Here is a 25,115-nt window from a genome sequence, read left to right on the forward strand (position 1 = left end):
TAACTTGCCCAAAAAACTTAAGACTTCCAAATTTTTCTATTTCTATCGTAAGACCATCGTCAAATCTTGGGGGACTGAGAAAATGAACCAATTTCGTCGAACAAGTTCAAAGTTATGAGTTCTTGAAAGCTCGGTGATGCCAAAAAGTTAAGCCTTATCGAGCGTGGTGCAAAAAACGAAAATTTCAAAATTTTTGTTCTTTTCTGTCTAAATTTTATTTTTTCAATATCGTATCACAATTTTGGACTCAGAACAATTCCAACGAGCCCAAAACGACTTCTTTAGCTTCAGTGTTCGTGGAGTAATCATCAGTTGAAATTTTGGGGGGAGCTGAAATTCGGCCATTTTGGAAGAAAATCGAACTAAAAGCTAACTTTTAACTTAGTGCAATTTTTTTCTTGCATTTTTCATTAAATGGGATGCTCTCTGCTGTCGCAGAGTGCATTCAAAGAAACTTATCAAATAGATTTGAAAACTTAACTATTTAATAAGTTTATCACAACAATTAGGCTAAAAGCATCTATCAGTATCCTGGCTGGTATTCGACCATATGCCACTAACGTTGAGTGAGCGGCTATCATGCCATAGATGGTCATCTAAGACACCCTGTACACGCTCCGTAGGTTTTGACCAGCCGATTTGGCCATAAAACTCATTGGGCCAAAAAAATTCTGAAAATTGTCAATTTTTCAAATTTTGTTTGAATTGCATAAATTATAACGTGAGCGTGCAAAATTTTACATGGTATAAGAGCATATTTCTACTCTCGCGCGAGGGCGAGTGTTTTAAAAGTAATGTACATAGTTATATGCTAGTCAGGATATAAATGGAAGCGGAATTACTCAAATCCCTAAGGCAGAACCGCAGATTCTGTCTTTGTCCACATCGTTAAGCCCATGTCGTATGTAACGGCATAAACGCAGATGGTTATAACGTAGTCTACTGTACTCTTACGATAGATTTACTAGCCAGCAGGGGAGTTTTGTTAGGGCGAAGTGTCATTATGGCTACCTCTTTTCAATTTTCCCCCTTGACCTTTCATAAGTTGGTCCGGGAGCAACCCAGCTCTCAACCCAGTCGGATAAATATAAATTTTTATGATGCGAGCTGTTTTTTCATTGTTGTGTTCAAGGCATATACCAAAAATGGGAAAGGCTTAGTTATCGCTTCTCGGCCTTTTGGCTAAGATCATGTGTAGTATCTGTTCTTGTCAGCTTAATATCTGGCATGCTGGGCATAGCCTGGCACCAATATTAAACTGATTTTTTCTTCCCGAGTTAACACCGAGCTTGCTTCAGTTGACTCACGGATTGTCCTGGTCTTACACTACCATCGGGAGCAGTCCACCTGAAAATTCTGAACCTGCAAATTACCTTAATAGAGTGAAGATGTCAGTATGAAGAGTCTAATTGAGCCTGGTGAATTGCGCGAACGGCCATAACTTGCCCAAAAAACTTAAGACTTCCAAATTTTTCTATTTCTATTGTAAGACCATCGTCAAATCTTGGGGGACTGAGAAAATGAACCAATTTCGCCGAACCAGTTCAAAGTTATGAGTTCTTGAAAGCTCGGTGATGCCAAAAAGTTAAGCCTAATCGAGCGTGGTGCAAAAAACGAAAATTTCAAAATTTTTGTTCTTTTTTCTGTCTAAATTTTATTTTTTCAATATCGTATCACAATTTTGGACTCAGAAAAATTCCAACGAGCCCAAAACGGATTCTTTAGCTTCAGTGTTCGTGGAGTAATCATCAGTTGAAATTTTGGGGGGAGCTGAAATTCGGCCATTTTGGAAGAAAATTGACCTAAAAGCTAACTTTTAAGTTAGTGCAATTTTTTTTCTTGCATTTTTCATAAAATGAGATGCTCTCTGCTATCGCAGAGTGCATTCAAACAAAACTTATCAAATAGATTTGAAAACTAACCTATTTAATAAGTTTATCACAACAATTAGGCTTTCAAATAATTTATTAACGATTGTAATTACAAATTACAAAAAAGGAAAGCAATTAGTTACACATATTTAGTTAGAGTTAGCAGAAAAGAAATACGACATCAAATGTAATATAATACACCATGAAGATAATCATTTTATGGAATGGAACCAAGTTTTTTGAGATATTCAGATGTATCTTGACACCATGATGATATCAGCTTAGCTACAATGTATTTCATGCCTATTACATTTTCTTCAACAAGCAGATCTTTTATTGAATTGAAATTAAGTTTTTCTTTAAAAGTAGAGCAGTTTTCACAAGCGAAAAACAAATGTTGCATGGTTTCGAACTCTCTTTCACAAGAGTAACAAAGGGGGTGGTCCACCAAATTTTTAATCCATTTCCTGGGCTTATCCAGATAACTGTTTAAGAAAAATAAGTAGAGAATGTTTTTATCTAGAGGGGTGAACTTTTTATGTTTCCATATTTTGGTTAGGAATTGAAAAATCAAAGATTTGTCTGATAGATTAAGATCCGGGTAGAAATTCGCAATTTTTCTAGCTATAACCTTCGTTTTATAATTTGGAAGCATCAACTCTGCATAAAGACTAGGCATGTTCATCTTCATAGGATTAATTACTTTTCCATTTTGAACTAGCTGAAAACTATCTCGAGCAAACTCGAGAATGAAAATGTTTTTTTTAATTAAGAATTTTTTGAAGGATCTGAAAATCTTAGATTTTTTGAAGTAGATCACTTCTTTGTTGCTACCCAAGGTATTAAGTAGGGATACCGTGTCGAAAATTTTTGCAGCCGCAATATAAAAATTTAAATTTTTGAAGCTTGTGCCTCCATTATTGAATGGAAGGTATAAGATCTGCTTGTTGATTGAATGTTTTCCTCCAAGCCATACACTGTTAATTAATTTCATTTCTAACCTATCAATGAAAGTTTTTGTCAACTCCAAGTGCCTCATCACATATACGAGTCTTGAGGTCACAAAAGTCTCAATATTCAGGCTTCGCGCCCGAGAGTCATACATTTTAAGCTGAATTTAGCTGAATTATTAATCGTATCTTCCAATATCTTGGTTTTAATTTTCAATGAATCATTCAAGCTTAAGCGTATGCCTAATAATTTAAGGGATGATACTTTCTTCAACTGTTTAGGCACGAAACCTAAACTCAGAACTTTGGTTTTATCTACGTTTATAGCAAGTTTTGATACCAAATTGAACTTATTGATTTCATCAAGTAAATTTCCGATACAAGCGCGTTTAATGAAAACACTAATATCATCGGCGTAGGCCACAATTTTAAGTGCTTGGTTGGATTTGATAGAATTATTATAGCGTATGGCTTGGAGTAAAGGTTCCATTCCTAAAATGAACAAAAGCGCCGAAAGAGGGCATCCTTGTTTAATCCCATTGTCGACTCTAATTGATCGTGATAGGTAGCCACCTATTTCTATCATCGCTTTGGTATCAGTGTATATGATGGATATCAAAGAAGTTATGATTTCTGGACAGCCTATGGCTGTTAAAACGTTCAAAATGTAATCACGGTCCATACGGTCAAAAGCCTTACTGAAATCGATGGCTACCACACAATTAGATTTTCCGAGTTTTTCTTGAGCTAATCTAGCCCTAATTATGCAAGTTGATGTTTGCGTATTAGATTATTTAGAGGGTCTCTTAAACGAGATGCCAGAACATGGGAAAGAATTTTGAGATCAGTGTTAAGGAGGCCTATTGGTCGGAATTCGTCCACATTTAAACTGTTTTCAATTTTTGGGATGAGTTTTATTATTGAAATGAGAAACGACCTAGGTGCCGCTTTATTGTAGCACATCGAGTTAAATAATTCAGCCAATAACTGAGCGAAAAAATTTGAGTGGCTTTTATACAAGTCTGAAGTAAGACCATCAGATCCAGGTGCGCTATTTTTATTTAATTTATTTATCGCTTGCTTCACATCCTCTTCACCTATTGGCGAATTATTAAACATTTTGGTAATTTTCTTTATTCGTTTTGAATTCCGCAGCTTAAAAACCTTCAAAAGCTCCTCCCTAGGTGCGTAGTTGGCGTCAGCAACCGTTTTTTTATAGTAAATATTGGAGTAAAAGCTCGAGAATTCGTTCAAAATTTCATCAATGTCATTGGAAATTTCACCACTTTTCAGCTTTATTTGCTTAATACTTTTATTAACTTTGAAGTAACTTAGCAGTGATTTAAGCGCACCCGAATCACCATGGTTGAGATCTAAATAAAATCCACGAATGGACTTAAATTTGGTCCTCAAGTCCATCTCATCTCGGAGAGAAGAGTAAGGACAGTTGGCCTGTCTAGAGGCCAACTGGGGCTGTCTGGTTGTCTCTGAATTGATGGAATGTATATCTGCAGGCTTACTACTTTGTATGTAGGGGGCGATATTTTTATTCAATTGTCTATGGCCATTAATGCATAAAAAACGCAACCAGTCACGAAGTCTGGCTTTAAATTTGTCGTATGTCCCTGATAATGGCAGTTTCAGAGACTCATCAGACAGCCCCTGGAGTGTTTCTACCAGTTCTGAAGGCTTATTGTGCTCTCTAACTACGTTATAATTCAATTTCCAGTAACTTTGGCCATTTACATGCATAAAATCTTGAAAATTTGAAAAACATGCATGTAATGCATTATGGTCGCTATAATTTGTGTATAATGTAGTCAAGGTCGTTATTTCGTCAATTTTATTGCTAAAAATGTAGTCTAGACGCGATTCGGATTTTGATTTTTGGTCAAAATGGGTGGGATACACTTTGTTCCAGACCTTGAAAAGGTCAAAGCATCCAATTGATTCGAAAATGTTGCAAATTATGTGATATCTTTGGACCCGCCGGTCACTACGATGTAATGCAAGATTGCATAATTCAGAACTTGATCGGCAGTTAAAGTCACCCCCAACCAAAATCTATGTATCTCTGCGTAGCTCGGCTAATTTGTTAGCTAGGCCAGTAAGGACTGAATAGTCCTTGCTGAGGGGATTGATATATATAGAGCAGTAAATGCTGCCAGATTCTGACTCTTTCAGAGCCAAAGCCATGTGGCTTTGGTTAAAACTCTGAATTTTCCATTTATTGGGAAATAATAAAAGTAAACCTCCTGAGTTATTATGGCTGCATGGCTGGATTAGATAATTCAATTTATAGCTGGTCAAAATGGCCTTATGCTTTGAGCTTAATACATACAATTTTGTTTCTTGTAACGCTATAACGTAGTCATGATGTAATTTCCCCCCATGTTTTGGCTTATTCAGGTCAACCAGGATGCCTAGAAGTTTGAGGTGATTACCTAGACCTCTACAGTTTAATGTATAAAAGCACGTCATGACTAGATTAAAAGTCTGTTGGAAAAAATTTTGCATGCGAATTTGAATAGTTAAAGATAGCCGGTTTCATAATGTTATTCGGGGTTCTATGAGTAAAGACCTGATGGGGTTTTACTATCACCACCACCAAAATCAACGTATCTCCCCGTTGCCTATCATGCTTTCTAGCTAGGGCAGTAAGGACTGAAAAGTCCTTACTGTGGGGATTGATGCAAATAGAGCAGTATATACTGCCAGATTCTGACTTTGTCAAAGCCGAAATTTTTCGGATTTGGTAAAATCTCTGAAAATTCGAGTTTTCGGTTGAGAAATAGTTCAAAACTTCTAACTTACACTGTTTGCGTGTTTGGAATGAATTATACAGTTTAAAATTGATCAAGATGGCGTTTTCTTTTAAGCTTAATACATACAGTTTTGATTCTGGAAATGCTATAACGTAGTCATGTCGTACTTTTCTTTCAAAATTTGGCTTGCTGAGGTCAATATAGATGCAATTCATACTGATGTGGTCCTTATAACCTCTAGGACGTTCTGAAAACAGGCACGTCTTGACTAAGTTATAAGTTTTTCCTAAGCAAATCGCATGCAAAGTTACTAATTTCGTCTTGGCCGTTATTATGATGTAAGTCACAACAATTAGGCTAAAAGCATCTATCAGTATCCTGGCTGTTATTCGACCATATGCCACTAACGTTGAGTGAGCGGCTATCATGCCATAGATAGTCATCTAAGACACCCTGTACACGCTCCGTAGGTTTTGACCAGCCGATTTGGCCATAAACCTCATTGGGCCAAAAAAATTCTGAAAATTGTCAATTTTTCAAATTTTGTTTGAATTGCATAAATTATAACGTGAGCGTGCAAAATTTTACATGGTATAAGAGCATATTTCTACTCTCGCGCGAGGGCGAGTGTTTTAAAAGTAATGTACATAGTTATATGCTAGTCAGGATATAAATGGAAGCGGAATTACTCAAATGCCTATGGCAGAACCGCAGATTCTGTCTTTGTCCACATCGTTAAGCCCATGTCGTATGTAACGGCACAAACGCAGATGGTTATAACGTAGTCTACTGTACTCTTACGATAGATTTACTAGCCAGCAGGGGAGTTTTGTTATGGCTACCTCTTTTCAATTTTCCCCCTTGACCTTTCATAAGTTGGTCCGGGAGCAACCCAGCTCTCAACCCAGTCGGATAAATATAAATTTTTATGATGCGAGCTGTTTTTTCATTGTTGTGTTCAAGGCATATACCAAAAATGGGAAAGGTTTAGTTATCGCTTCTCGGCCTTTTGGCTAAAATCATGTGTAGTATCTGTTCTTGTCAGCTTAATATCTGGCATGCTGGGCATAGCCTGGCACCAATATTAAACTGATTTTTACTTCCCGAGTTAACACCGAAGCTTGCTTCAGTTGACTCACGGATTGTCCCGGTCTTACACTACCATCGGGAGCAGTCCACCTGAAAATTCTGAACCTGCAAATTACCTTAATAGAGTGAAGATGTCAGTATGAAGAGTCTAATTGAGCCTGGTGAATTGCGCGAACGGCCATAACTTGCCCAAAAAACTTAAGACTTCCAAATTTTTCTATTTCTATCGTAAGACCATCATCAAATCTTGGGGGACTGAGAAAATGAACCAATTTTGTCGAACCAGTTCAAAGTTATGAGTTCTTGAAAGCTCGGTGATGCCAAAAAGTTAAGCCTAATCGAGCGTGGTGCAAAAAACGAAAATTTCAAAATTTTTGTTCTTTTCTGTCTAAATTTTATTTTTTCAATATCGTATCACAATTTTGGACTCAGAAAAATTCCAACGAGCCCAAAACGACTTCTTTAGCTTCAGTGTTCGTGGAGTAATCATCAGTTGAAATTTTGGGGGGAGCTGAAATTCGGCCATTTTGGAAGAAAATCGACCTAAAAGCTAACTTTTAAGTTAGTGCAATTTTTTTCTTGCATTTTTCATAAAATGGGGTGCTCTCTGCTGTCGCAGAGTGCATTCAAAGAAACTTATCAAATAGATTTGAAAACTTACCTATTTAATAAGTTTATCACAACAATTAGGCTAAAAGCATCTATCAGTATCCTGGCTGGTATTCGACCATATGCCACTAACGTTGAGTGAGCGGCTATCATGCCATAGATGGTCATCTAAGACACCTTGTACACGCTCCGTAGGTTTTGACCAGCCGATTTGGCCATAAAACTCATTGGACCAAAAAATTCTGAAAATTGTCAATTTTTCAAATTTTGTTTGAATTGCATAAATTATAACGTGAGCGTGCAAAATTTTACATGGTATAAGAGCATATTTCTACTCTCGCGCGAGGGCGAGTGTTTTGAAAGTAATGTACATAGTTATATGCTAGTCAGGATATAAATGGAAGCGGAATTACTCAAATGCCTAAGGCAGAACCGCAGATTCTGTCTTTGTCCACATCGTTAATCCCATGTCGTATGTAACGGCACAAACGCAGATGGTTATAACGTAGTCTACTGTACTCTTACGATAGATTTACTAGCCAGCAGGGGAGTTTTGTTAGGGCGAAGTGTCATTATGGCTACCTCTTTTCAACTTTCCCCCTTGACCTTTCATAAGTTGGTCCGGGAGCGACCCAGCTCTCAACCCAGTCGGATAAAAATAAATTTTTATGATGCGAGCTGTTTTTTCATTGTTGTGTTCAAGGCATGTACCAAAATTAGGAAAAGGTTTAGCTATCGCTTCTCGGCCTTTTGGCTAAGATCATGTGTAGTATCTGTTCTTGTCAGCTTAATATCTGGCATGCTGGGCATAGCCTGGCACCAATATTAAACTGATTTTTACTTCCCGAGTTAACACCGAAGCTTGCTTCAGTTGACTCACGGATTGTCCCGGTCTTACACTACCATCGGGAGCAGTCCACCTGAAAATTCTGAACCTGCAAATTACCTTAATAGAGTGAAGATGTCAGTATGAAGAGTCTAATTGAGCCTGGTGAATTGCGCGAACGGCCATAACTTGCCCAAAAAACTTAAGACTTCCAAATTTTTCTATTTCTATCGTAAGACCATCGTCAAATCTTGGGGGACTGAGAAAATGTACCAATTTCGTCGAACCAGTTCAAGGTTATGAGTTCTTGAAAGCTCGGTGATGCCAAAAAGTTAAGCCTAATCGAGCATGGTGCAAAAAAAGAAAATTTCAAAATTTTTGTTCTTTTCTGACTAAATTTTATTTTTTCAATATCGTATCACAATTTTGGACTCAGAACAATTCCAACGAGCCCAAAACGACTTCTTTAGCTTCAGTGTTCGTGGAGTAATCATCAGTTGAAATTTTGGGGGGAGCTGAAATTCGGCCATTTTGGAAGAAAATCGACCTAAAAGCTAACTTTTAACTTAGTGCAATTTTTTTCTTGCACTTTTCATAAAATGGGGAGCTCTCTGCTGTCGCAGAGTGCATTCAAAGAAACTTATCAAATAGATTTGAAAACTTACCTATTTAATAAGTTTATCACAACAATTAGGCTAAAAGCATCTATCAGTATCCTGGCTGGTATTCGACCATATGCCACTAACGTTGAGTGAGCGGCTATCATGCCATAGATGGTCATCTAAGACACCCTGTACACGCTCCGTAGGTTTTGACCAGCCGATTTGGCCATAAAACTCATTGGGCCAAAAAATTCTGAAAATTGTCAATTTTTCAAATTTTGTTTGAATTGCATAAATTATAACGTGAACGTGCAAAATTTTACATGGTATAAGAGCATATTTCTACTCTCGCGCGAGGGCGAGTGTTTTAAAAGTAATGTACATAGTTATATGCTAGTCAGGATATAAATGGAAGCGGAATTACTCAAATGCCTAAGGCAGAACCGCAGATTCTGTCTTTGTCCACATCGTTAAGCCCATGTCGTATGTAACGGCATAAACGCAGATGGTTATAATGTAGTCTACTGTACTCTTACGATAGATTTACTAGCCAGCAGGGGAGTTTTGTTAGGGCGAAGTGTCCTTATGGCTACCTCTTTTCAATTTTCCGCCTTGACCTTTCATAAGTTGGTCCGGGAGCAACCCAGCTCTCAACCCAGTCGGATAAATATAAATTTTTATGATGCGAGCTGTTTTTTCATTGTTGTGTTCAAGGCATATACCAAAATTGGGAAAGGTTTAGTTATCGCTTCTCGGCCTTTTGGCTAAGATCATGTGTATATCTGTTCTTGTCAGCTTAATATCTGGCATGCTGGGCATAGCCTGGCTCCAATATTAAACTGATTTTTACTTCCCGAGTTAACACCGAAGCTTGCTTCAGTTGACTCACGGATCGTCCCGGTCTTACACTACCATCGGGAGCAGTCCACCTGAAAATTCTGAACCTGCAAATTACCTTAATAGAGTGAAGATGTCAGTATGAAGAGTCTAATTGAGCCTGGTGAATTGCGCGAACGGCCATAACTTGCCCAAAAAAATTAAGACTTCCAAATTTTTCTATTTCTATCGTAAGACCATTGTCAAATCTTGGGGGACTGAAAAAATGAACCAATTTTGTCGAACCAGTTCAAAGTTATGAGTTCTTGAAAACTCGGTGATGCCAAAAAGTTAAGCCTAATCGAGCGTGGTGCAAAAAATGAAAATTTCAAAATTTTTGTTCTTTTCTGTCTAAATTTTATTTTTTTAATATTGTATCAAAATTTTGGACTCAGAACAATTCCAACGAGCCCAAAACGACTTCTGTAGCTTCAGTGTTCGTGGAGTAATCATCAGTTGAAATTTTGGGGGGAGCTGAAATTCGGCCATTTTGGAAGAAAATCGACCTAAAAGCTAACTTTTAAGTTAGTGCAATTTTTTTTCTTGCATTTTTCATAAAATGGGATGCTCTCTGCTGTCGCAGAGTGCATTCAAAGAAACTTATCAAATAGATTTGAAAACTTACTTATTTAGTAAGTTTATCACAACAATTAGGCTAAAAGCATCTATCAGTATCCTGGCTGGTATTCGACCATATGCCACTAACGTTGAGTGAGCGGCTATCATGCCATAGATGGTCATCTAAGACACCCTGTACACGCTCCGTAGGTTTTGACCAGCCGATTTGGCCATAAAACTCATTGGGCCAAAAAAATTCTGAAAATTGTCAATTTTTCAAATTTTGTTTGAATTGCATAAATTATAACGTTAGCGTGCAAAATTTTACATGATATAAGAGCATATTTCTACTCTCGCGCGAGGGCGAGTGTTTTAAAAGTAATGTACATAGTTATATGCTAGTCAGGATATAAATGGAAGCGGAATTACTCAAATGCCTAAGGCAGAACCGCAGATTCTGTCTTTGTCCACATCGTTAAGCCCATGTCGTATGTAACGGCACAAACGCAGATGGTTATAACGTAGTCTACTGTACTCTTACGATAGATTTACTAGCCAGCAGGGGAGTTTTGTTAGGGCGAAGTGTCATTATGGCTACCTCTTTTCAACTTTCCCCCTTGACCTTTCATAAGTTGGTCCGGGAGCGACCCAGCTCTCAACCCAGTCGGATAAAAATAAATTTTTATGATGCGAGCTGTTTTTTCATTGTTGTGTTCAAGGCATGTACCAAAATTAGGAAAAGGTTTAGCTATCGCTTCTCGGCCTTTTGGCTAAGATCATGTGTAGTATCTGTTCTTGTCAGCTTAATATCTGGCATGCTGGGCATAGCCTGGCACCAATATTAAACTGATTTTTACTTCCCGAGTTAACACCGAAGCATACTTCAGTTGACTCACGGATTGTCCCGGTCTTACACTACCATCGGGAGCAGTCCACCTGAAAATTCTGAACCTGCAAATTACCTTAATAGAGTGAAGATGTCAGTATGAAGAGTCTAATTGAGCCTGGTGAATTGCGCGAACGGCCATAACTTGCCCAAAAAACTTAAGACTTCCAAATTTTTCTATTTCTATCGTAAGACCATCGTCAAATCTTGGGGGACTGAGAGAATGAACCAATTTCGTCGAACCAGTTCAAAGTTATGAGTTCTTGAAAGCTCGGTGATGCCAAAAAGTTAAGCCTAATCGAGCGTGGTGCAAAAAACGAAAATTTCAAAATTTTTGTTCTTTTCTGTCTAAATTTTATTTTTTCAATATCGTATCACAATTTTGGACTCAGAACAATTCCAACGAGCCCAAAACGACTTCTTTAGCTTCAGTGTTCGTGGAGTAATCATCAGTTGAAATTTTGGGGGGAGCTGAAATTCGGCCATTTTGGAAGAAAATCGACCTAAAAGCTAACTTTTAAGTTAGTGCAATTTTTTTCTTGCATTTTTCATAAAATGGGGTGCTCTCTGCTGCGCAGAGTGCATTCAAAGAAACTTATCAAATAGATTTGAAAACTAACCTATTTAATAAGTTTATCACAACAATTAGGCTAAAAGCATCTATCAGTATCCTGGCTGGTATTCGACCATATGCCACTAACGTTGAGTGAGCGGCTATCATGCCATAGATGGTCATCTAAGACACCCTGTACACGCTCCGTAGATTTTGACCAGCCGATTTGGCCAAAAAACTCATTGGGCCAAAAAAATTCTGAAAATTGTCAATTTTTCAAATTTTGTTTGAATTGCATAAATTATAACGTGAGCGTGCAAAATTTTACATGGTATAAGAGCATATTTCTACTCTCGCGCGAGGGCGAGTGTTTTAAAAGTAATGTAAATAGTTATATGCTAGTCAGGATATAAATGGAAGCGGAATTACTCAAATGACTAAGGCAGAACCGCAGATTCTGTCTTTGTCCACATCGTTAAGCCCATGTCGTATGTAACGGCACAAATGCAGATGGTTATAACGTAGTCTACTGTACTCTTACGATAGATTTACTAGCCAGCAGGGGAGTTTTGTTAGGGCGAAGTGTCATTATGGCTACCCCTTTTCAACTTTCCCCCTTGACCTTTCATAAGTTGGTCCGGGAGCGACCCAGCTCTCAACCCAGTCGGATAAATAAAGAAATTTTTATGATGCGAGCTGTTTTTTCATTGTTGTGTTCAAGGCATGTACCAAAATTAGGAAAAGGTTTAGCTATCGCTTCCCGGCCTTTTGGCTGAGATCATGTGTAGTATCTGTTCTTGTCAGCTTAATATCTGGCATGCTGGGCGTAGCCTGGCACCAATATTAAACTGATTTTTACTTCCCGAGTTAACACCGAAGCTTGCTTCAGTTGACTCACGGATTGTCCCGGTCTTACACTACCATCGGGAGCAGTCCACCTGAAAATTCTGAACCTGCAAATTACCTTAATAGAGTGAAGATGTCAGTAAGAAGAGTCTAATTGAGCCTGGTGAATTGCGCGAACGGCCATAACTTGCCCAAAAAACTTAAGACTTCCAAATTTTTCTATTTCTATCGTAAGACCATCGTCAAATCTTGGGGGACTGAGAAAATGAACCAATTTCGTCGAACCAGTTCAAAGTTATGAGTTCTTGAAAGCTCGGTGATGCCAAAAAGTTAAGCCTAATCGAGCGTGGTGCAAAAAACGAAAATTTCAAAATTTTTGTTCTTTTCTGTCTAAATTTTATTTTTTCAATATCGTATCACAATTTTGGACTCAGAACAATTCCAACGAGCCCAAAACGACTTCTTTAGCTTCAGTGTTCGTGGAGTAATCATCAGTTGAAATTTTGGGGGGGGGAGCTGAAATTCGGCCATTTTGGAAGAAAATCGACCTAAAAGCTAACTTTTAAATTAGTGCAATTTTTTTCTTGCATTTTTCATAAAATGGGGTGCTCTCTGCTGTCGCAGAGTGAATTCAAAGAAACTTATCAAATAGATTTGAAAACTTACCTATTTAATAAGTTTATCACAACAATTAGGCTAAAAGCATCTATCAGTATCCTGGCTGCTATTCGACCATATGCCACTAACGTTGAGTGAGCGGCTATCATGCCATAGATGGTCATCTAAGACACCCTGTACACGCTCCGTAGGTTTTGACCAGCCGATTTGGCCATAAAACTCATTGGGCCAAAAATATTCTGAAAATTGTCAATTTTTCAAATTTTGTTTGAATTGCATAAATTATAACGTGAGCGTGCAAAATTTTACATGGTATAAGAGCATATTTCTACTCTCGCGCGAGTGCGAGTGTTTTAAAAGTAATGTACATAGTTATATGCTAGTCAGGATATAAATGGAAGCGGAATTACTCAAATGCCTAAGGCAGAACCGCAGATTCTGTCTTTGTCCACATCGTTAAGCCCATGTCGTATGTAACGGCACAAACGCAGATGGTTATAATGTAGTCTACTGTACTCTTACGATAGATTTACTAGCCAGCAGGGGAGTTTTGTTAGGGCGAAGTGTCATTATGGCTACCTCTTTTCAACTTTCCCCCTTGACCTTTCATAAGTTGGTCCGGGAGCAACCCAGCTCTCAACCCAGTCGGATAAATAAAAATTTTTATGATGCGAGCTGTTTTTTCATTGTTGTGTTCAAGGCATGTACCAAAATTAGGAAAAGGTTTAGTTCACGCTTCTCGGCCTTTTGGCTATGATCATGTGTAGTATCTGTTCTTGTCACCTTAATATCTGGAATGCTGGGCAGAGCCTGGCACCAATATTAAACTGATTTTTACTTCCCGAGTTAACACCGAAGCTTGCTTCAGTTGACTCACGGATTGTCCCGGTCTTACACTACCATCGGGAGCAGTCCACCTGAAAATTCTGAACCTGCAAATTACCTTAATAGAGTGAAGATGTCAGTATGAAGAGTCCAATTGAGCCTGGTGAATTGCGCCAACGGCCATAACTTGCCCAAAAAACTTAAGACTTCCAAATTTTTCTATTTCTATCGTAAGACCATCGTCAAATCTTAGAGGACTGAGAAAATGAACCAATTTCGTCGAACCAGTTCAAAATTATGAGTTCTTGAAAGCTCGGTGATGCCAAAAAGTTAAGCCTAATCGAGCGTGGTGCAAAAAATGAAAATTTCAAAATTTTTGTTCTTTTCTGTCTAAATTTTAATTTTTCAATATTGTATCACAATTTTGGACTCAGAAAAATTCCAACGAGCCCAAAACGACTTCTGTAGCTTCAGTGTTCGTGGAGTAATCATCAGTTGAAATTTTGGGGGCAGCTGAAATTCGGCCACTTTGGAAGAAAATCGACCTAAAAGCTAACTTTTAATTTAGTGCAATTTTTTTTCTTGCATTTTTCATAAAATGGGGTGCTCTCTGCTGTCGCAGAGTGCATTCAAAGAAAACTTATCAAATAGATTTGAATACTTACCTATTTAATAAGTTTATCACAACAATTAGGCTAAAAGCATCTATCAGTATCCTGGCTGGTATTCCACCATATGCCACTAACGTTGAGTGAGCGGCTATCATGCCATAGATGGTCATCTAGGACACCCTGTACACGCTCCGTAGGTTTTGACCAGCCGATTTGGCCATAAAACTCATTGGGCCAAAAAAATTCTGAAAATTGTCAATTTTTCAAATTTTGTTTGAATTGCATAAAATATAACGTGAGCGTGCAAAATTTTACATGGTATAAGAGCATATTTCTACTCTCGCGCGAGGGCGAGTGTTTTAAAAGTAATGTACATAGTTATATGCTAGTCAGGATATAAATGGAAGCGGAATTACTCAAATGCCTAAGGCAGAACCGCAGATTCTGTCTTTGTCCACATGGTTAAGCCCATGTCGTATGTAACGGCACAAACGCAGATGGTTATAATGTAGTCTACTGTACTCTTACGATAGATTTACTAGCCAGCAGGGGAGTTTTGTTAGGGCGAAGTGTCATTATGGCTACCTCTTTTCAATTTTCCCCCTTGACCTTTCATAAGTTGGTCCGGGAGCATTCCAGCTCTCAACCCAGTCGGATAAATAAAAATTTTTATGATGCGAGCTGTTTTTTCATTGTTGTGTTCAAGGCATATACCAAAAATGGGAAAGGTTTAGTTATCGCTTCTCGGCCTTTTGGTTAAGATCATGTGTAGTATCTGATCTTGTCAGCTTAATATCTGCCATGCTCGGCATAGCCTGGCACCAATATTAAACTGATTTTTACTTCCCGAGTTAACACCGAAGCTTGCTTCAGTTGACTCACGGATTGTCCCGGCTTTACACTACCATCGGGAGCAGTTCACCTGAAAATTATGAACCTGAAAATTACCTTAATAGAGTGAAGATGTCAGTATGCAGAGTCTAATTGAGCCTGGTGAATTGCGCGAACGGCCATAACTTGCCCAAAAAACTTAAGACTTCCAAGTTTTTCTATTTCTATCGTAAGACCATTGTCAAATCTTGGGGGACTGAAAAAATGAACCAATTTCGTCGAACCAGTTGAAAGTTATGAGTTCTTGAAAGCTCGGTGATGCCAAAAAGTTAAGCCTAATCGATTGTGGTGCAAAAAACGAAAATTTCAAAATTTTTGTTCTTTTCTGTCTAAATTTTATTTTTTCAATATTGTATCAAAATTTTGAACTCAGAACAATTCCAACGAGCCAAAAACAACTTCTGTAGCTTCAGTGTTCGTGGAGTAATCATCAGTTGAAATTTTGGGGGGAGCTGAAATTCGGCCATTTTGGAAGAAAATCGACCTAAAAACTAACTTTTCAGTTAGTGCAGTTTTTTTTCTGGCATTTTTCATAAAATGGGGTGCTCTCTGCTGTCGCAGAGTGCATTCAAAGAAACTTATCAAATAGATTTGAAAACTTACCTATTTAATAAGTTTATCACAACAATTAGGCTAAAAGCATCTATCAGTATCCTGGCTGGTATCCGACCATATGCCACTAACGTTGAGTGAGCGGCTATCATGCCATAGATGGTCATCTAAGACACCCTGTACACGCTCCGTAGGTTTTGACCAGCCGATTTGGTCATAAAACTCTTTGGGCCAAAAAAATTCTGAAAATTGTCAATTTTTCAAATTTTGTTTGAATTGCATAAATTATAACGTGAGCGTGCAAAATTTTACATGGTATAAGAGCATATTTCTACTCTCGCGCGAGGGCGAGTGTTTTAAAAGTAATGTACATAGTTATATGCTAGTCAGGATATAAATGGAAGCGGAATTACTCAAATGCCTAAGGCAGAACCGCAGATTCTGTCTTTGTCCACATCGTTAAGCCCATGTCGTATGTAACGGCACAAACGCAGATGGTTATAATGTAGTCTACTGTACTCTTACGATAGATTTACTAGCCAGCAGGGGAGTTTTGTGAGGGCGAAGTGTCCCTATGGCTACCTCTTTTCAATTTTCCCCCTCGACCTTTCATAAGTTGGTCCGGGAGCAACCCAGCTCTCAACCCAGTCGGATAAATATAAATTTTTATGATGCGAGCTGTTTTTTCATTGTTGTGTTCAAGGCATGTACCAAAATTGGGAAAAGGTTTAGTTCTCGCTTCTCGGCCTTTTGGCTAAGATCATGTGTAGTATCTGTTCTTGTCAGCTTAATATCTGCATGCTGGGCATAGCCTGGCACCAATATTAAACTGATTTTTACTTCCCGAGTTAACACCGAAGCTTGCTTCAGTTGACTCACGGATTGTACCGGTCTTACACTACCATCGGGAGCAGTTCACCTGAAAATTCTGAACCTGCAAATTACCTTAATAGAGTGAAGATGTCAGTATGAAGAGTTTAATTGAGCCTGGTGAATTGCGCGAACGGCCATAACTTGCCCAAAAAATTTAAGACTTCCAAATTTTTCTATTTCTATCGTAAGACCATTGTCAAATCTTAGGGGACTGAAAAAATGAACCAATTTCGTCGAACCAGTTCAAAGTTATGAGTTCTTGAAAGCTCGGTGATGCCAAAAAGTTAAGCCTAATCAAGCGTGGTGCAAAAAACGAAAATTTCAAAATTTTTGTTCTTTTCTGTCTAAATTTTATTTTTTCAATATTGTATCAAAATTTTGGACTCAGAAAAATTCCAACGAGCCCAAAACAACTTCTGTAGCTTCAGTGTTTGTGGAGTAATCATCAGTTGAAATTTTGGGGGGAGCTGAAATTCGGCCATTTTGGAAGAAAATCGACCTAAAAGCTAACTTTTAAGTTAGTGCAATTTTTTTTCTTGCATTTTTCATAAAATGGGGTGCTCTCTGCTATCGCAGAGTGCATTCAAAGAAAACTTATCAAATAGATTTGAATACTTACCTATTTAATAAGTTTATCACAACAATTAGGCTAAAAGCATCTATCAGTATCCTGGCTGGTATTCCACCATATGCCACTAACGTTGAGTGAGCGGCTATCATGCCATAGATGGTCATCTAAGACACCCTGTACACGCTCCGCCATAAAACTCATTGGGCCAAAAAAATTCTGAAAATTGTCAATTTTTCAAATTTTGTTTGAATTGCATAAATTATAACGTGAGCGTGCAAAATTTTACATGGTATAAGAGCATATTTCTACTCTCGCGCGAGGGCGAGTGTTTTAAAAGTAATGTACATAGTTATATGCTAGTCAGGATATAAATGGAAGCGGAATTACTCAAATGCCTAAGGCAGAACCGCAGATTCTGTCTTTGTCCACATCGTTAAGCCCATGTCGTATGTAACGGCACAAACGCAGATGGTTATAATGTAGTCTACTGTACTCTTACGATAGATTTACTAGCCAGCAGGGGAGTTTTGTTAGGGCGAAGTGTCATTATGGCTACCTCTTTTCAACTTTCCCCCTTGACCTTTCATAAGTTGGTCCGGGAGCAACCCAGCTCTCAACCCAGTCGGATAAATATAAATTTTTATGATGCGAGCTGTTTTTTCATTATTGTGTTCAAGGCATGTACCAAAATTGGGAAAAGGTTTAGTTATCGCTTCTCGGCCTTTTGGCTAAGATCATGTGTAGTATCTGTTCTTGTCAGCTTAATATCTGGCATGCTGGGCATAGCCTGGCACCAATATTAAACTGATTTTTACTTCCCGAGTTAACACCGAAGCTTGCTTCAGTTGACTCACGGATTGTCCCGGTCTTACACTACCATCGGGAGCAGTCCACGTGAAAATTCTGAACCTGCAAATTACCTTAATAGAGTGAAGATGTCAGTATGAAGAGTTTAATTGAGCCTGGTGAATTGCGCGAACGGCCATAACTTGCCCAAAAAACTTAAGACTTCCAAATTTTTCTATTTCTATCGTAAGACCATTGTCAAATCTTGGGGGACTGAAAAAATGAACCAATTTCGTCGAACCAGTTCAAAGTTATGAGTTCCTGAAAGCTCGGTGATGCCAAAAAGTTAAGCCTAATCGAGCGTGGTGCAAAAAACGAAAATTTCAAAATTTTTGTTTTTTTCTTTCTAAATTTTATTTTTTCAATATTGTATCAAAATTTTGGACTCAGAACAATTCCAACGAGCCCAAAACGACTTCTGTAGCTGCAGTGTTTGTGGAGTAATCATCAGTTGAAATTTTGGGGGGAGCTGAAATTCGGCCATTTTGGAAGAAAATCGACCTAAAAGCTAACTTTTAAGTTAGTGCAATTTTTTTCTTGCATTTTTCATAAAATGGGGTGCTCTCTGCTATCGCAGAGTGCATTCAAAGAAAACTTATCAAATAGATTCGAATACTTACCTATTTAATAAGTTTATCACAACAATTAGGCTAAAAGCATCTATCAGTATCCTGGCTGGTATTCCACCATATGCCACTAACGTTGAGTGAGCGGCTATCATGCCATAGATGGTCATCTAAGACACCCTGTACACGCTCCGCCATAAAACTCATTGGGCCAAAAAAATTCTGAAAATTGTCAATTTTTCAAATTTTGTTTGAATTGCATAAATTATAACGTGAGCGTGCAAAATTTTACATGGTATAAGAGCATATTTCTACTCTCGCGCGAGGGCGAGTGTTTTAAAAGTAATGTACATAGTTATATGCTAGTCAGGATATAAATGGAAGCGGAATTACTCAAATGCCTAAGGCAGAACCGCAGATTCTGTCTTTGTCCACATCGTTAAGCCCATGTCGTATGTAACGGCACAAACGCGGATGGTTATAATGTAGTCTACTGTACTCTTACGATAGATTTACTAGCCAGCAGGGGAGTTTTGTTAGGGCGAAGTGTCATTATGGCTACCTCTTTTCAATTTCCCCCTTGACCTTTCATAAGTTGGTCCGGGAGCAACCCAGCTCTCAACCCAGTCGGATAAATATAAATTTTTATGATGCGAGCTGTTTTTTCATTGTTGTGTTCAAGGCATGTACCAAAATTGGGAAAATGTTTAGTTATCGCTTCTCGGCCTTTTGGCTAAGATCATGTGTAGTATCTGTTCTTGTCAGTTTAATATCTGGCATGCTGGGCATAGCCTGGCACCAATATTAAACTGATTTTTACTTCCCGAGTTAACACCGAAGCTTGCTTCAGTTGACTCACGGATTGTCCCGGTCTTACACTACCATCGGGAGCAGTCCACCTGAAAATTCTGAACCTGCAAATTACCTTAATAGAGTGAAGATGTCAGTATGAAGAGTTTAATTGAGCCTGGTGAATTGCGCGAACGGCCATAACTTGCCCAAAAAACTTAAGACTTCCAAATTTTTCTATTTCTATCGTAAGACCATTGTCAAATCTTGGGGGACTGAAAAAATGAACCAATTTCGTCGAACCAGTTCAAAGTTATGAGTTCTTGAAAGCTCGGTGATGCCAAAAAGTTAAGCCTAATCGAGCGTGGTGCAAAAAACGAAAAATTCAAAATTTTTGTTCTTTTCTGTCTAAATTTTATTTTTTCAATATTGTATCAAAATTTTGGACTCAGAACAATTCCAACGAGCCTAAAACAACTTCTCTAGCTTCAGTGTTCGTGGAGTAATCATCAGTTGAAATTTTGGGGGGAGCTGTAATTCGGCCATTTTGTAAGAAAATCGACCTAAAAGCTAATTTTTAAGTTAGTGCAATATTTTTCTTGCATTTTTCATAAAATGGGGTGCTCTCTGCTATCGCAGAGTGCATTCAAAGAAAACTTATCAAATAGATTCGAATACTTACCTATTTAATAAGTTTATCACAACAATTAGGCTAAAAGCATCTATCAGTATCCTGGCTGGTATTCCACCATATGCCACTAACGTTGAGTGAGCGGCTATCATGCCATAGATGGTCATCTAAGACACCCTGTACACGCTCCGCCATAAAACTCATTGGGCCAAAAAAATTCTGAAAATTGTCAATTTTTCAAATTTTGTTCGAATTGCATAAATTATAACGTGAGCGTGCAAAATTTTACATGGTATAAGAGCATATTTCTACTCTCGCGCGAGGGCGAGTGTTTTCAAAGTAATGTACATAGTTATATGCTAGTCAGGATATAAATGGAAGCGGAATTACTCAAATGCCTAAGGCAGAACCGCAGATTCTGTCTTTGTCCACATCGTTAAGCCCATGTCGTATGTAACGGCACAAACGCAGATGGTTATAATGTAGTCTACTGTACTCTTACGATAGATTTACTAGCCAGCAGGGGAGTTTTGTTAGGGCGAAGTGTCATTATGGCTACCTCTTTTCAATTTTCCCCCTTGACCTTTCATAAGTTGGTCCGGGAGCAACCCAGCTCTCAACCCAGTCGGATAAATATAAATTTTTATGATGCGAGCTGTTTTTTCATTGTTGTGTTCAAGGCATGTACCAAAATTGGGAAAAGGTTTAGTTATCGCTTCTCGGCCTTTTGGCTAAGATCATGTGTAGTATCTGTTCTTGTCAGCTTAATATCTGGCATGCTGGGCATAGCCTGGCACCAATATTAAACTGATTTTTACTTCCCGAGTTAACACCGAAGCTTGCTTCAGTTGACTCACGGATTGTCCCGGTCTTACACTACCATCGGGAGCAGTCCACCTGAAAATTCTGAACCTGCAAATTACCTTAATAGAGTGAAGATGTCAGTATGAAGAGTTTAATTGAGCCTGGTGAATTGCGCGAACGGCCATAACTTGCCCAAAAAACTTAAGACTTCCAAATTTTTCTATTTCTATCGTAAGACCATTGTCAAATCTTGGGGGACTGAAAAAATGAACCAATTTCGTCGAACCAGTTCAAAGTTATGAGTTCTTGAAAGCTCGGTGATGCCAAAAAGTTAAGCCTAATCGAGCGTGGTGCAAAAAACGAAAATTTCAAAATTTTTGTTCTTTTCTGTCTAAATTTTATTTTTTCAATATTGTATCAAAATTTTGGACTCAGAACAATTCCAACGAGCCCAAAACAACTTCTGTAGCTTCAGTGTTTGTGGAGTAATCATCAGTTGAAATTTTGGGGGGAGCTGTAATTTGGCCATTTTGTAAGAAAATCGACCTAAAAGCTAACTTTTAAGTTAGTGCAATTTTTTTCTTGCATTTTTCATAAAATGGGGTGCTCTCTGCTATCGCAGAGTGCATTCAAAGAAAACTTATCAAATAGATTCGAATACTTACCTATTTAATAAGTTTATCACAACAATTAGGCTAAAAGCATCTATCAGTATCCTGGCTGGTATTCCACCATATGCCACTAACGTTGAGTGAGCGGCTATCATGCCATAGATGGTCATCTAAGACACCCTGTACACGCTCCGCCATAAAACTCATTGGGCCAAAAAAAATCTGAAAATTGTCAATTTTTCAAATTTTGTTTGAATTGCATAAATTATAAGGTGAGCGTGCAAAATTTTACATGGTATAAGAGCATATTTCTACTCTCGCGCGAGGGCGAGTGTTTTAAAAGTAATGCACATAGTTATATGCTAGTCAGGATATAAATGGAAGCGGAATTACTCAAATGCCTAAGGCAGAACCGCAGATTCTGTCTTTGTCCACATCGTTAAGCCCATGTCGTATGTAACGGCACAAACGCGGATGGTTATAATGTAGTCTACTGTACTCTTACGATAGATTTACTAGCCAGCAGGGGAGTTTTGTTAGGGCGAAGTGTCATTATGGCTACCTCTTTTCAATTTTCCCCCTTGACCTTTCATAAGTTGGTCCGGGAGCAACCCAGCTCTCAACCCAGTCGGATAAATATAAATTTTTATGATGCGAGCTGTTTTTTCATTGTTGTGTTCAAGGCATGTACCAAAATTGGGAAAAGGTTTAGTTATCGCTTCTCGGCCTTTTGGCTAAGATCATGTGTAGTATCTGTTCTTGTCAGCTTAATATCTGGCATGCTGGGCATAGCCTGGCACCAATATTAAACTGATTTTTACTTCCCGAGTTAACACCGAAGCTTGCTTCAGTTGACTCACGGATTGTCCCGGTCTTACACTACCATCGGGAGCAGTCCACGTGAAAATTCTGAACCTGCAAATTACCTTAATAGAGTGAAGATGTCAGTATGAAGAGTTTAATTGAGCCTGGTGAATTGCGCGAACGGCCATAACTTGCCCAAAAAACTTAAGACTTCCAAATTTTTCTATTTCTATCGTAAGACCATTGTCAAATCTTGGGGGACTGAAAAAATGAACCAATTTCGTCGAACCAGTTCAAAGTTATGAGTTCCTGAAAGCTCGGTGATGCCAAAAAGTTAAGCCTAATCGAGCGTGGTGCAAAAAACGAAAATTTCAAAATTTTTGTTCTTTTCTGTCTAAATTTTATTTTTTCAATATTGTATCAAAATTTTGGACTCAGAACAATTCCAACGAGCCCAAAACGACTTCTGTAGCTGCAGTGTTTGTGGAGTAATCATCAGTTGAAATTTTGGGGGGAGCTGAAATTCGGCCATTTTGTAAGAAAATCGACCTAAAAGCTAACTTTTAAGTTAGTGCAATTTTTTTCTTGCATTTTTCATAAAATGGGGTGCTCTCTGCTGTCTCAGAGTGCATTCAAAGAAACTTATCAAATAGATTTGAAAACTTACCTATTTAATAAGTTTATCACAACAATTAGGCTAAAAGCATCTATCAGTATCCTGGCTGGTATTCGACCATATGCCACTAACGTTGAGTGAGCGGCTATCATGCCATAGATGGTCATCTAAGACACCCTGTACACGCTCCGCCATAAAACTCATTGGGCCAAAAAATTCTGAAAATTGTCAATTTTTCAAATTTTGTTTGAATTGCATAAATTATAACGTGAGCGTGCAAAATTTTACATGGTATAAGAGCATATTTCTACTCTCGCGCGAGGGCGAGTGTTTTAAAAGTAATGTACATAGTTATATGCTAGTCAGGATATAAATGGAAGCGGAATTACTCAAATGCCTAAGGCAGAACCGCAGATTCTGTCTTTGTCCACATCGTTAAGCCCATGTCGTATGTAACGGCACAAACGCAGATGGTTATAATGTAGTCTACTGTACTCTTACGATAGATTTACTAGCCAGCAGGGGAGTTTTGTTAGGGCGAAGTGTCATTATGGCTACCTCTTTTCAATTTTCCCCCTTGACCTTTCATAAGTTGGTCCGGGAGCAACCCAGCTCTCAACCCAGTCGGATAAATATAAATTTTTATGATGCGAGCTGTTTTTTCATTGTTGTGTTCAAGGCATGTACCAAAATTGGGAAAAGGTTTAGTTATCGCTTCTCGGCCTTTTGGCTAAGATCATGTGTAGTATCTGTTCTTGTCAGCTTAATATCTGGCATGCTGGGCAAAGCCTGGCACCAATATTAAACTGATTTTTACTTCCCGAGTTAACACCGAAGCTTGCTTCAGTTGACTCACGGATTGTCCCGGTCTTACACTACCATCGGGAGCAGTCCACCTGAAAATTCTGAACCTGCAAATTACCTTAATAGAGTGAAGATGTCAGTATGAAGTGTCTAATTGAGCCTGGTGAATTGCGCGAACGGCCATAACTTGCCCAAAAAACTTAAGACTTCCAAATTTTTCTATTTCTATCGTAAGACCATTGTCAAATCTTGGGGGACTGAAAAAATGAACCAATTTTGTCGAACCAGTTCAAAGTTATGAGTTCTTGAAAGCTCGGTGATGCCAAAAAGTTAAGCCTAATCGAGCGTGGTGCAAAAAAGGAAAATTTCAAAATTTTTGTTCTTTTCTGTCTAAATTTTATTTTTTCAATATTGTATCAAAATTTTGGACTCAGAACAATTCCAACGAGCCCAAAACGACTTCTGTAGCTTCAGTGCTCGTGGAGTAATCATCAGTTGAAATTTTGGGGGGAGCTGAAATTCGGCCATTTTGTAAGAAAATCGACCTAAAAGCTAACTTTTAATTTAGTGCAATTATTTTCTTGCATTTTTCATAAAATGGGGTGCTCTCTGCTGTCGCAGAGTGCATTCAAAGAAACTTATCAAATAGATTTGAAAACTTACCTATTTAATAAGTTTATCACAACAATTAGGCTAAAAGCATCTATCAGTATCCTGGCTGGTATTCCACCATATGCCACTAACGTTGAGTGAGCGGCTATCATGCCATAGATGGTCATCTAAGACACCCTGTACACGCTCCGTAGGTTTTGACCAGCCGATATGGCCATAAAACTCATTGGGCCAAAAAAATTCTGAAAACTGTCAATTTTTCAAATTTTGTTTGAATTGCATAAATTATAACGTGAGCGTGCAAAATTTTACATGGTATAAGAGCATATTTCTACTCTCGCGCGAGGGCGATTGTTTTAAAAGTAATGTACATAGTTATATGCTAGTCAGGATATAAATGGAAGCGGAATTACTCAAATGCCTAAGGCAGAACCGCAGATTCTGTCTTTGTCCACATCGTTAAGCCCATGTCGTATGTAACGGCACAAACGCAGATGGTTATAATGTAGTCTACTGTACTCTTACGATAGATTTACTAGCCATCAGGGGAGTTTTGTTAGGGCGAAGTGTCATTATGGCTACCTCTTTTCAATTTTCCCCCTTGACCTTTCATAAGTTGGTCCGGGAGCAACCCAGCTCTCAACCCAGTCGGATAAATAT

The 25,115-nt window shown here is 38.3% G+C and overlaps 14 non-coding genes across 14 annotated transcripts; all 14 read left to right on the top strand.

The window, feature by feature from the left end:
* The first annotated feature begins 1,162 nt into the window (after positions 1-1,162).
* On the top strand, positions 1,163-1,352 carry LOC134849590 (U2 spliceosomal RNA). Its single transcript, XR_010163606.1, has one exon. It is a non-coding gene; the product is annotated as a U2 spliceosomal RNA (small nuclear RNA).
* A 5,227-nt stretch (positions 1,353-6,579) lies between these two features.
* Positions 6,580-6,770, top strand: LOC134849606 (U2 spliceosomal RNA). Its single transcript, XR_010163621.1, has one exon. It is a non-coding gene; the product is annotated as a U2 spliceosomal RNA (small nuclear RNA).
* A 1,248-nt stretch (positions 6,771-8,018) lies between these two features.
* Positions 8,019-8,209, top strand: LOC134849365 (U2 spliceosomal RNA). Its single transcript, XR_010163387.1, has one exon. It is a non-coding gene; the product is annotated as a U2 spliceosomal RNA (small nuclear RNA).
* Positions 8,210-9,456: 1,247 nt separating this feature from the next.
* On the top strand, positions 9,457-9,646 carry LOC134849701 (U2 spliceosomal RNA). The gene has a single exon (XR_010163712.1). It is a non-coding gene; the product is annotated as a U2 spliceosomal RNA (small nuclear RNA).
* A 1,250-nt stretch (positions 9,647-10,896) lies between these two features.
* Positions 10,897-11,087, top strand: LOC134849634 (U2 spliceosomal RNA). The gene has a single exon (XR_010163648.1). It is a non-coding gene; the product is annotated as a U2 spliceosomal RNA (small nuclear RNA).
* Positions 11,088-12,337: 1,250 nt separating this feature from the next.
* On the top strand, positions 12,338-12,528 carry LOC134849654 (U2 spliceosomal RNA). Its single transcript, XR_010163668.1, has one exon. It is a non-coding gene; the product is annotated as a U2 spliceosomal RNA (small nuclear RNA).
* Positions 12,529-13,780: 1,252 nt separating this feature from the next.
* On the top strand, positions 13,781-13,971 carry LOC134849763 (U2 spliceosomal RNA). Its single transcript, XR_010163770.1, has one exon. It is a non-coding gene; the product is annotated as a U2 spliceosomal RNA (small nuclear RNA).
* A 1,250-nt stretch (positions 13,972-15,221) lies between these two features.
* LOC134849756 (U2 spliceosomal RNA) lies at positions 15,222-15,412 on the top strand. Its single transcript, XR_010163763.1, has one exon. It is a non-coding gene; the product is annotated as a U2 spliceosomal RNA (small nuclear RNA).
* Positions 15,413-16,662: 1,250 nt separating this feature from the next.
* Positions 16,663-16,852, top strand: LOC134849751 (U2 spliceosomal RNA). The gene has a single exon (XR_010163758.1). It is a non-coding gene; the product is annotated as a U2 spliceosomal RNA (small nuclear RNA).
* A 1,228-nt stretch (positions 16,853-18,080) lies between these two features.
* Positions 18,081-18,271, top strand: LOC134849423 (U2 spliceosomal RNA). The gene has a single exon (XR_010163442.1). It is a non-coding gene; the product is annotated as a U2 spliceosomal RNA (small nuclear RNA).
* Positions 18,272-19,497: 1,226 nt separating this feature from the next.
* On the top strand, positions 19,498-19,688 carry LOC134849276 (U2 spliceosomal RNA). Its single transcript, XR_010163302.1, has one exon. It is a non-coding gene; the product is annotated as a U2 spliceosomal RNA (small nuclear RNA).
* A 1,227-nt stretch (positions 19,689-20,915) lies between these two features.
* On the top strand, positions 20,916-21,106 carry LOC134849366 (U2 spliceosomal RNA). The gene has a single exon (XR_010163388.1). It is a non-coding gene; the product is annotated as a U2 spliceosomal RNA (small nuclear RNA).
* Positions 21,107-22,333: 1,227 nt separating this feature from the next.
* LOC134849424 (U2 spliceosomal RNA) lies at positions 22,334-22,524 on the top strand. Its single transcript, XR_010163443.1, has one exon. It is a non-coding gene; the product is annotated as a U2 spliceosomal RNA (small nuclear RNA).
* Positions 22,525-23,749: 1,225 nt separating this feature from the next.
* LOC134849375 (U2 spliceosomal RNA) lies at positions 23,750-23,940 on the top strand. The gene has a single exon (XR_010163397.1). It is a non-coding gene; the product is annotated as a U2 spliceosomal RNA (small nuclear RNA).
* The last annotated feature ends 1,175 nt before the right edge of the window (positions 23,941-25,115 follow it).

Source organism: Symsagittifera roscoffensis, chromosome 6, assembly GCF_963678635.1.
Source record: "Symsagittifera roscoffensis chromosome 6, txSymRosc1.1, whole genome shotgun sequence".
NCBI classification, from domain to species: domain Eukaryota; kingdom Metazoa; phylum Xenacoelomorpha; order Acoela; family Convolutidae; genus Symsagittifera; species Symsagittifera roscoffensis.